General features: G+C 43.1%; 1 protein-coding gene across 1 annotated transcript in view; it reads left to right on the top strand.

Annotated features, from left to right (window-relative positions):
- LOC117743931 (neurexin-1a-like) overlaps positions 1 to 12,249 on the top strand; it is a 227,525-nt gene that overhangs the window by 133,263 nt on the left and 82,013 nt on the right.

The following is a 12,249-nucleotide window of genomic DNA, read 5'->3' on the forward strand; positions in this document are numbered from 1 at the left end:
ATATCAAGTGTGTTTCTCAAAAAGTTGGCTGTTGAGGACGTAGTAAGTCAGGTTGTTGTCCTTGTCAAGCAGCCCTGATAGATTTCCTTATTAGGTGTAATTATGCAAATCACACGGCTGATAATTATAAAAGTGTAAACGCATTCAGCAGGAGCATTCCTTTTCACCAATGCAAATGATAACAGAGAAGGGGTTCCATGCGGCTGACTTTTTAGCACCAGGTGGCTGCACCAAGTTATTGAGATTCTACAAGGTGAACATTAGCACAGTTGCCTAATGTGTGCCGCATCTGTCTTGTACTTCAATCGCATTTTGCTCCTATATAGGAACACAATACCAGATACAACAGAGAAATCCTCATCCGTCCTCGTGCCAGATGGCAGATTAAATCTCGCTGGTTATGTTCATTTCATACCAATAAAGTTGCTGCTCTGATCTTTATTCTTTTGTTAAATTAAAATTCCTAATACAGCAACAATGCTTAAATGTGAGCCCTCCATTTCAATGTGTTCACTAAACGGATCAAGTAAAATGTTCCTCGTTTCTATTAATTTAATTGTTTTTTCTTTTCCTGAAGGTGTCTTTCATTGTCTTCATGTGAACAGTCAGTGGAGAAGGACACATTATCCTCTGTGTCACGCTAGCTAAGTTGGCTTTCTTTGGGCATGAAATGTCTGTGTATTCCCTGTAAACCGTAAAGATCAGCTCAGCAGTGCTTACAGTTTTTTTTCACCCTCCAGCTTAGAACACTGCATTTCGAAGTGGAGGCTGTTGAATGGCCGGTGTGCAAACCGAAGCAGGCACGCTGCAGCTGAGCCTTGTGCTCTCCAGTCCTGAACTCTGAACACTGAGCGCCCTTCCCAGCTGAACCGGATTGTGTTTATCAGAAAGGCTTTTATGGCCACATGTTCTCCACATTCCCATAACCCAACGCTGTGCACTGAGTCTGCGATCAGCATTCCCCCTCTTGTGAGAAATGGTCTTTTATTAGCAGGCGAGGCAGACTCGCCCAGATTCAGCACCCTCTCTGTGGACAGTGTTCAACTGCCAGCTCAAGCACTGTGCATGCTTTGTTTATGTGTGTGTGTGTGTGTTTGTATGATTGTGTGTAAGAGAGAGAGAGAGACTTACCTATGTGAGCTGCAGCATCATCACTCTTCTAAAATCTTGCTAGCGACAGACTGCAGAGTCCAGTCAAGAAGCTATAGAAAACAGTTTTGCCGGGGGATGGAGAGCCAAGGCTTGGGTTGGATTGCTTGGCTTACATTTTTATATCCACATGACTATCATCATACAACTTCCCCAAATTCAGAGAGAGGAAAAGGAAAAGATAGAAGAAGGGAGACAGGGAGTGGAAGAAAGGGAGGAATCTAGAGATTACAGGGTAGAAGTTAAATCAAAAATGAATCCAGCCTGTCCTGCATTCTTGTTTGCTTTCTTTCTTCCTTTTACTGCTCATGAATGTCCACAGAGTGGATTGAAAATGACTGAACGGGGAGAGCAGGGGGAGGTTGTGAAAGGAATCAGGGCTGGGGGACATAGCTTCAATTCCTGCTATTCTGCCTAAATAGGCTCTTCCTCTGTAATGCACTCAGGCTCCAGTGATTCGCTATGTGAATGCTCCCCATTTGCATAGCCACTCTCCTGCTTGCTGGCTGGCTGTTGAGGCTCCCCCTCCCTTGCCCTCCTCCTCCTCCTCCTCTCTCCTCTCTCCCCTCTTGCGCACATCTTCTGGAACGGCGCTGCCGACGCTGCCTGTGTGTGACTGTGTTCCTGCCCAGGGCTGCTCTCTCAGGTACTGTCATTGCTATCGCTTGGTCTCGTTGAGCAGAGATCTCTAGATGGGGAACTGGTGCGCTACTTGGCACAACTTACAGGTGCAATCGCGCAGTCTCCCGCGCGCTGCTGCAGCTGTCTAACTCATGCAAATGAGACCCGGATTTAACTATGGTCCCATTCCTCTGGACATCCTTTGAGACCACTGGAGGGGGAAAAGAGGGGAAGATCCGAATACCTGTCTTGATTTTCTGAAGACATTCACTTTGCACAGGCGCTACCACTCTCTTCTGAAGTTGGCTTTTTTTTTTTCCTGGCAATTGCAATTTTTGGAATATTCTCATAGTTTTTTGGGGAAGATGTTTCATTTTGTGAAGGCTTAACAAAAGGAGAAAGAGAAACGGGGAGAAATAACGGAACTCGAGGAATCGGAGCAAGCAGGGATTTCTCCACTGCTGTTGGAGGTTGCCCTAATTTCCTGAGTGAATGTTTCTGATTGTTTCTGTATTATGATTTATGATAGCTCTTTACCTCCCTGGGTGCTGCTACGGATTTCTTAACTCAGTGGAGAACAGCAAGAGGCTTTTTAAAACATTTTTTATCTCACAACCGACATTTTGTGTGGTGTCTCCTTTTCCTTTTTTTTTTTTTCTTCTTTCACTGTGGATCTGTGCGAGTGTCTCTGGGCAAAGTGCATTTTGGCAAGGTGAGAAGTATGGGGCTGTAAGGCTCACCGAAGTTCCACCTTGATCTAAATCCTCATCCGGCCACTCAGGGACGATGTTCGGTGGCTGGTGGACACAGTTTTCTCCCCTGAGGCCCCTAACAGAGCCTCTAAACCGGAATTCAGCCTCACTCACCCACCTGGCCTTGTGGATCACTGTCCTGGCCTTGGGCTTTGTGGCCGGGTCAGAACCAGGTGCTGTGGAGAGTCTCCACCACATTCACCTGTCCCACGGAAACAAGCGTCACCATATTGTGCCTATTGCCATCCACAGATCACCTGCATCCCTTAGAGCAGGGCACAGTAAGTATTTCCTTGTCTTACCAGCAATACATTCTCTGCGTACAGTAACTTCTTAAGCTGTTATTTTATATTCTGTCTTAGTCGTTAACTTTTGGCAATCTTCAATCGCTCTTTGTTTAATGTCGCCAATTGAAGTCAAAATATTATTTGATATTGTTTATGTTGTTGTTTTGAAGATTACCCTTCCCAGGACACACAGCGCGTCTATCTTAGATCCATGCCCTGTTTTACAGTCTCAGCAAAGTGCCCCCTGTCTCCGTGTCTGAGATTAGCCATATCCCTATCTCCAGATGCTTCTCTGTGTCCAGATTAGACAGGATTAGAACGCTGCAGCGCTCCATGTTGCCCCTGGGTGTTGGGACAAAGATATGTTGCCTCCAGCTCTGCAGGGCGTCGAGTCGCTCCTGGCCTCTGCCCAGCGTGGAGTGTGGATGAGGCCTCTTTTCCCTATTTGGCACGAAGGTTCATGACACAGGGAAATAAAATAGGAAGAATCTCAAGTATCAGGAATTATATAACCTCACCCCAAGTATCCATGGTAGACTGCAGTATGCTGTCCTCAATGCAGTTTGTGTGACAATGATTTTGGAAATACTGCAGTTTTTTTCGTTCTTTTTTTTTGTCACTTCTTTTGCGGTGCTTGTATTTCTCGCAGTGTGATTTCTACCTGCAGTTGTGATGCTGATGTTTAAGATTGAAGCAGTATGACACGCAGAAGACCAAAATACTCTTGTCTTTACTCATCATACTGCCCAAGCTTTTCTAAGTGACGTAATCACTACTGGTGTAACACTGACGTAATGCTGAGGTACCCTGGCTCTCATTGAGCAGACACTGCTTAATAATGTACAAAAGTACTGCAATGTTTTGGATGTCTAATATTAAAGTTTAAAAGGCATAACACCATTGAAGCAGCACTGGCATTTTGAGGGTGTTTTCTATTGGACACAGGAGCAGCTCAGAAACTTAACTGGTGTCCGGATCACTGGGCAGAGTTAGACCTGTACGAACAAGGGGGTCAGTGCTCTTCAGTGATGATGAGGAGATGGGGAGGTTTGCCGGCCTACTGAGACAACGAGAGGCAATTAGGCCACTCTGCTGTGACCTGTCTGGAGCGGACAGCGCTCAGCTCGCCTCCTGCTCCCTCTCAGAACCTCCGGGGCATGTGGGGCTTTCAGGCACATTCCAAGATCTAATATCACAGTTAGCACTGCTGCCTCCATCGTGCTGTTATTATGAGAGAGAACGTGTGTGTGTGTGTGTGGGTGTGTGTGTGGGGGGGGGGGGGGGGTAATGAAAAGCTTTCTCAGTAACATGATTACATTTTTGGTTGAACAGTGCACGGAGGGTGCATGAATGGAAAATGGGAGACATGCTGTTCAACATGGTACCTGGCTCCAGGACAAAGCCTGCTGTTGTAAAGCCCCAGTGATGTTGTCTTAGCTGTGCTGCAATTGGTTTAATTTGCACGGGGCTTGTTCCTTACATGGGGTGTCTTTTCACTGCAGCAATTAAACATGCGCAGCTCAATTGTTTAATTCTAATTTGTGAACGCAAGAGCCAAAGCCCCTCAGGTATGATTCTGTATTTTTAACAGTATCTTTTTTTGGCCTTATGCTATATTCAATGTTCTTTTTTTCACCGTTTCTTTGCACCAACCGCTCGCATCTCCTCTCATAACTTTTGATGTCACCTCCAATGTTAAAATCTAATCCTATTATTGTCACAGTGCATTTAACATTGTCTCAAGTGATTAGACCAAACAAAGCTAATAGAGTGCTGACAGTTAGCTCTATATGTAAATTGCCTCCATTTCATGAACAGCCACTTTTTTTACTTAGTATGTCGCTAAATTAAACTATTAACTGTGGCTGCCCCAATGGTGGCTTATCGATCCATTTTTATAAAATATTCTTCACAACGCCAATTCCTGTAAGTGATTTCATAGGAAAACAACAACAAAAGTAGAATACTGCAAGAGAAACCATGCTTTGTCTCCTTTGTATCGAACGTGTATGCCTGTCATTGATTTATGTGGAAAGAAGTAGAAAATTACCATGGTCAGGATGTATGAAATTGAGTTGGAGTGTGATGCATTGTTTGTTTAGGGCGAGCAGTAATGAGGTTCAGACGGCATCAACTCTGAGGAGCAGACATACCATTCATCATGAATAGACTCCCAGAGGTGATATTCCTCTTTCACATGGATGGACATGGCACTCGTATGCCGGATAACTAGGTTATCATATTTCTGTATCTGCTGTTCTTAATCGTTGAGACTGGACTTCAGTGGTAATGGGATTGGATTTCTTTAGATTATCTGATTCTAACTTTTATTGGTCAATGCAGAAGATAGTGATCTGAAATTATTGCTGTCTGTCTCAAAATAAACAGTTCCCTGTCTGTGCTATGTGGATATATATATATATATATATATATATATATATATATATATATATATATATATATATATATATATCATCCTCTCAGAATCATAGCCCAAATGTCTAGGAGGAGGGGCGGGGGGGAGAAGAATCAACCTGAAGATCCATGATGACTATGTGATGGTAAAGACCACACACACATCACCACTAACACGTGATCCATCAACTGCTGCACACACGGCTTTTGTATTTCAAAACTCGGGGGTTTGATCAGATTCGGCGAAGCAATTTAAGTGATTATAATCATTTTTAAAGCTCTACACTTTCAGAGCTAATGGATAAATGGGTAAGGGACGGTGCTCGTCTGTGCTATCCCGGCTGCAGAGAATGGGGCGGGGAAGAGAGGGACCTAGGGAAGAAGTGAAAGAAGATGCAGAATAAAGACTAATGGATGTGGAGAAGGTGAATAAAGAAAGAAATAAAGAGAGCGGAAAAACAAGAGAGAGAAGAGAGAGAAAGTGGATATTATCTGATGTTGCCTTGCTGCCGGTGTGTTGTGGGCTTGTATAATATAATTACTCCCATGTCTCTGAGCTGATGTCATTCTGAGATAGTGTGAGGATGACAGTATCTCTGCTTCTATGAGGCAGCTGAGATGATAGCTGCCCTGATAAGGATCCAAGTACATGTTCCTCTGCTCTAGAGGGAGCAAAGGCAGTTATTGACCCAGGAATGAGAGTGAAAACTGCAGTCATTTCATTCTCCTCTCTCTCTGATGTGTGAGAACACAAACACCCTCTTTTTTCTTTTTTCATTTGTGTGCACTTTAGGTCTTTAACCTACTTGCATCTTATGATACTCTCTTCCTCCTCCTCTTCCTTCCTCCTCTATGCACTCCATCTTTTCCCGACCACTTGGCCTAACCCCCTGCTCCCAGCCCACTGGTTGGTCTACAGAGTCCATCCAAGCAGACAGAGTGGGCAGTCTTTTGCGCCCGCAGTGGTCTTTGTGGTTTAGGTGGTGACCAGGCGATGGATGGATAAGAGACCTGACTGTGCATGCGGTGGGCAGCGAGGGGTCAGCTGAGTAATGTGTCTGGTTTTTCGGTTACAGACTTGGGAAAAAGAGAGGGAGAGAGGGAGAAAAAGACTCAACATGCTTAGGTCCTGGATGAGTCTGAGTCAGGGAGCTCTTTACCCATAAGGCACTCAGTGAATCATCGTCAACAGCGTCGTCTCCTTTGCCATCTCCATCGTTCTTGTTCATCCCCGTCCATCTGTCTGTTTACACCCATTACACCTGAAGGTATTTCTTTAAAGTCACAAAGTTTGCTAGTCAGTGTTTGTTGCTAATGTTACATCCGTTTGACAGTGTGGTGGGGGAAACGCGTCATCCTGCACAGAAAGGGGGAGGGAAACTCTCACACGGTCGACTGCACCATTGCCCAGTATGCAATGTTGACGTCACACATACAGCTGTTAACCCCGCGTAATACAATTGCATATTGTGATGGGATAATACCACTGAAACACTGACAAACTACACCAGATGCATAATAATCATTAGATTATGAGACATTTTGTTTCAACAGCAAGACGCATCAAACGAGTGACAGGTATACAAATGTACTTTATAGAAAAAAAGACAGTCACATTCAAATTGGCACGCAGAGCTTGGACATAAAACGATTGAATGTGAAAGGAGGCTTTGAAAAAAAGAATGAACAGGATGCCTTCCGCATTAACTGTTTGAACCACGGCTGGATTTTTGCATGTTGCCATCGATAACTGTATGGGAGACAGCAAGAGTGGAGCAGCGATGCAGGTCAACGTGTTAAAGAAAGAGCTCAAACTGATCCCCACAGTCCATTCTGATTGACTCTATAAATGCCTCTCCATTTCGCAGGGGAGCGACAAAAGAAAAGAGAACAAAAATAAAGTGGAGATCTAGAGTGCAGAAAACCCACATTTGTTATTTAAAAAAAAATCTAATCTGAATTGAGTTCAGTCACCCTGGAGAAGCCTAATTCTCAGTCATTATAATGAGGTAGCAGCCATCTCTGTGCTATCTCTGTGCCAGTCAAGCTTGTATACAAACACACACTCATTGCACATTTACTCACAAATGCAGACAAGCTCAGCGCACACACAAAGCGCAACACTCTCCCAGATCATCTTTCATCTCTTTGATCACTTTGAATCATTGTCACACGGGGCTGACTGTGGGTAGTGGAAGTGATATGCAAATGTGCACGTGGGAAAGGTTTCATTTATATAGTGTAACCCATATAATTGGTTAGTTGGAATTCAAAATGGCTCATAAAGCAACACTTTCACTTAAAAGAAATAAAAATATGATCGTCCAGACATACCGTCGTTACAAGAGTACAGTTATAACTCCCCTAGTGATGGACTAATTGGGTTCTGGGAAAGGTCATTGGAGTAAAAAAAAAAACTGAAGATGGAGAGTGAAATCTCTCTGCCTTTACACCCTGATACATAGGGGAGGCTGGATTGGAGCTGGGAGGGATGGATTTATGTGGCAGCCAGCTCACAGAAGACAAATGTATAATTGTCATTGATCATATGATCGATAATGAGCCTCTACTATGTTTCACATGTCTGTTTTGGGTGTAAAGAAACCTCCACCTTCTGCTCTCCTACGTGGGTGGTTTGATTGACAGTGTTCTAATTCTTCTTCCGACGAATCATTACCTAACTATTTTAATATTATGAATGTTGGATTAATGATGGAAATAAAAAGTAAAACAAAATGAATGGCTTCCCTGTTACAATAGAAGGCTCAATAAGAACCAACCATGTCCCAACTATTCTTTTTTTGCAATTTACAATTGCTCACCTGCAGCAGAGTGGCAACAGAAAGAAAGCTGCTCCCTAATCCACTCTAATAGGATTGTGTGGGATTTCACCTTCCTCATTGCTCCTTCCATTTCGTAGTGCCTCAGGCCTTCTGGCATGGGCTGATAAAAACACGCCTACCTAAGTGCAAGCTATTATTAGCATATATTTTTGCAACGTGCGTGGGTATGCATTGTATTTCTACACTTTTTAATTATTTTTTTTACTTGTATTTGTTGTAGATACATGGCATCGGTGTGAGAAAAAAAAACCCACTCCTCTCTTATGGTGCTCCTGCAGTCCGTTGCCTGTTTATAAGGCATCTGCACATGCAATGTAATTTCTGCTTATTTTCCTCCATGTTCATGTTATTGCATAATTTCTTTAAGATATGCAGCTCATTAATTAATATCTCACAATTTAGTAGAGGCTTACTTGCAAAGTGAGGCTACTCGGCAATAAGCAACGCAGATGTTTAATCCTGCAATTAAGGCCAAGGCGCGCTTGTTCTCTCCTGGGTACGGCTTAGGAATAAACAGTTAAAAACAACGTATGGAACACATTATTATTCATACATTAATATGGGTTTTCTAATATGTGATTGTATGTTATATGGTGCTTGTCAATTTTTCCGATTGATGTAAAACGAAGACCATACAATGTTGCACAGTGCATTTCTCTGCTTTTGATCTACCTGCTGCACGTCTACATGACCTTGAGCTAACCAGTGATTTGTTAAAGACGAGGGACAGTGGAGAAGTCTTTTCATGATACTTTCCCTCACATGTGGAGGTAGAGATGGAGATGCCCTACTAGCATGTCGTAATTATGCAGGCCGGCTATATCTTTTGCTTTTGTGAATAGTGCGACTGTACGTTTATGCTCAATAAAGAACAGCAGCTCGGTCTGATGTGAGAGCAGCTTCTTTGTGAGAGCAGTATTTGTGCTGATGCAGGTTGGCTGCATATGGTGACGGGCAGCCGGAGTTGTCTCTAGTCTCAGATCAGAGCTCTTGTCCTGGACTCACTTCCACTGTGTAATTATCCCCCACACTTGTCTTTTTCGGTAATTAGAACTGCAGTCATACTCCACATCTGTTGGCTGCCTAATAGAGAAGACAACAGCTTCAAGAGACCATTTGGAGGCTGCGATGTTTGGTACATGCCACGCACAGACGCACTGTAACTAAATAATGCACTGATGTTTGATGGCACGCAATCAGTCAAAGAGGCTTTTAACTGTGAATGAAAAAACAGAGAATCGCCTGATGCCTTGATTTTATCTGAGTCTAACTTTGATATGTGTGTTTGCTGGCATGCAAATTAAACGCTGGATGCAGAAAAATCTAATCAACAAATTGCTGGCAAACAAAATGGCTGACCTGAATTGAGAGAAAGGGAGCATTGAGTCTGAGGAGCAAATGAGGCAAGTGATGATGAGAGAGTAAATTAGAAGCTGTCGATACTGTGAGACACCTCTATCAGAGCCAAGGCTGTTGGCTGGGGAGGCAGATATGCAGCTGGTCAGGGTAACAAAGGGCCCGTTTGGTGTATTGCTTCATTAAGACAGTGGGTCTTGTCAGTTCAGCCTGGATGGGCAATTCTGCTTCACAAGGCAGGGGCTCATGTATCACTTAGGGCTTAGGGGAAGTGAGCATGGCAGAGGAGGGGGCAAAGGGTGTGAGTGACACTGGTCGACTGAGCATTCATGCTTTATATTACTGGGCCAAGGGGCAGAACTTTACCTCAACCATGAATTGATGGTTCCCTGCTATGAAGAGTGAGGGTAGTTGGTATGGCTGCCTGGGGGCCCCGTCATGTTGAGGTGAAGGCTTATCTCTTCAGAGCAGTGTGAGGATGAAATATGGCAAAATACTGCAACAGTGAGACGCAGGGGCACATTTCTTGATTCACAATCTCTGTCGAACTGCAGATTGTTTTAGTTTAGGCTAGGATATGTTCGGAGTCTATCTATAATACACAGATTAAGATTAAGAAGAGATACTTCCTGTTAGTGGCATTACAGTTTACACCACACTCTGTCACACCGCATGGTAAAGCCCATTTTGTCATACTCCTGTGTGAATGTAATACTACAACAGAGATACTTTTCGCTGTTTGGCCGCTGGCTTTTACTTTAGAAACGATATAGAAAGTTACAATATCAAAATTGAGTGACTCATTAAGCGTGCATGAAAATGCTTAATGAGTCATTAACATAGACACACACTTTATCAACCTCACACACACACACACACGTGTGAGGTTGATAAAGTATATAGTGTGATCCTGCTATTGCTCCCAGCAGAATAAATATATGGAACTACTTTCTAACATTTTTCTATTGCAAATCTTTATCTCTCTCTGTTTCTCTCGCCCTCCTCCCCCCTTGATGTGATACTGTACCGGCCTTGAGCTCTAACTTCAGTGCTCCTTGGTTTTTATTCGATTTTGTTGCTCCTATAATTCTAATAATCTTATACCCTCTAATAAGGATGACCAATCATGGTGCAAGTAGCAATGCTCCACTTTTAGTCCCCACTTAATTTAATTATATCAAATTAGCAAAGCAGGGAGAGAGGACTAATCCTTTGCAGCTTATGAAGGCAGGTTGGACACTGTCAGCTGTACTGTGCAGAAATGCTGCTTTGGGATTGTCTTCATTAAAAGGAGCTTAAGGCACATAGGTCACTGGATATTGTTAAAACAATACTGTGGAAATGGCCTAATTTGAATATTTGCCTAGTCTAGCCTAAAGACGAAGGGTAAACTGCCTGAGGGCTTTAAAATCTTCCCTTTGAGAATGCAGCTTTTTATTTTTGCTTCAGTACCACTTATCATTTACATCCATTATCATCAATAAATCATTACATTTGCTTTTATTGAAACACATTATACACACACTGTATTGGTGTATATATATAACTGAATACTCTATCAGCTGGTGGTGAAGATTAAGTCTCTGGGCAATGAACTGTAAAAGTTTATATCGACTGTGCTCTATATATGCCAATATGCTTAGACTTATTAAGCAGTAAGCAGGCAAGTTGTGCTCCTGGTTGATTTAGCACCTCTTGTCCACTCTGCTTTCTGCTGACTAAAAAGAGACTAGCTCAGCCCCGGCCTTCTGATAAAGACTGAAGGGAGGATGTATCACTTAAAAATAAAAGGGGGGAGAAAGAAGCGTGGAAGAAAGCAAAGCAGGGTGGCGGAGTGTGCCGTATACAGAATTTATGTTATGGATTCGTTCCATGACAGAATTGCGGCAGTTATAGACTCACTGGCGAAATTGCTCAAGATCCACTCCATGCTCACACAATAAATGTTTTGGGTCCAATGGTGTGTAAAATAGATGAGATGCTCGCACCATGTTTTCACCTTGTTTAGGGAAACCTCACCCCTCACGTATAGTTTAAGGGGTCACATTAAAAGTTAGTTTTGCTGCCATTTAGTAGTATGTTGTACAGCATTGTTCCGGCCTCAACCCGTATGCTTGCTAGTTCTGTTCTTACTGCCTTCACCATTATAAGGGAGGCAGTTGTTTGTGCTGAGAGGATTAAGACAAGTCAACAATCCGATGCCTTTTAGTCTCCCAAAGGGCTGCTCACACACCAGTGAAGATAGAGAATGGCTTTCTCCAGGAGCAAAGCTTGAGAGCGATGTTTAAATTGTTGAAAGGACCTCGCTATGCTGCAATGGAACGATGAACAGATACAGAAATAGAGATTGGGTGGGGTGGGGGGTGGCCACAGGGATGTAGCTGTGTTCACTATACCTTGCTCTCTAGCTTTCATTGTCCAGCCCAATTTTCTTCTTCTGTGCCCACTGGGCTTTGGCTGCTGACTCCAAACCACTGGAAGAACAATTGCACTCAACTCTTATTTTCAGAGCTGCTGCTGTTCTTAACTATTCCCACATACAGAGGCTGCCAGTCAAAGGTGACAGGCAATTAATCACATCACTTCAAACGCATTTGGTTACTGCTACAAAATTGACCCTTAACTAGAGGGTCCGTATTTTTTTCTCTCCAGCAGACATGTTTTTTTTTTTATTTTTAAATACTAAATATAATTCTTTTAATCATGAAAATGTTGAAAACAATTTAAAACACATTACGAATACGCAAAAGGCGCCAATTTTCCAGGAGCAACTGAATGGCTCTTTTAATTGTATTAGCATGGGAGGAGATAACACATTATGGTACT

Source organism: Cyclopterus lumpus, chromosome 15, assembly GCF_009769545.1.
Source record: "Cyclopterus lumpus isolate fCycLum1 chromosome 15, fCycLum1.pri, whole genome shotgun sequence".
Taxonomy (NCBI): domain Eukaryota; kingdom Metazoa; phylum Chordata; class Actinopteri; order Perciformes; family Cyclopteridae; genus Cyclopterus; species Cyclopterus lumpus.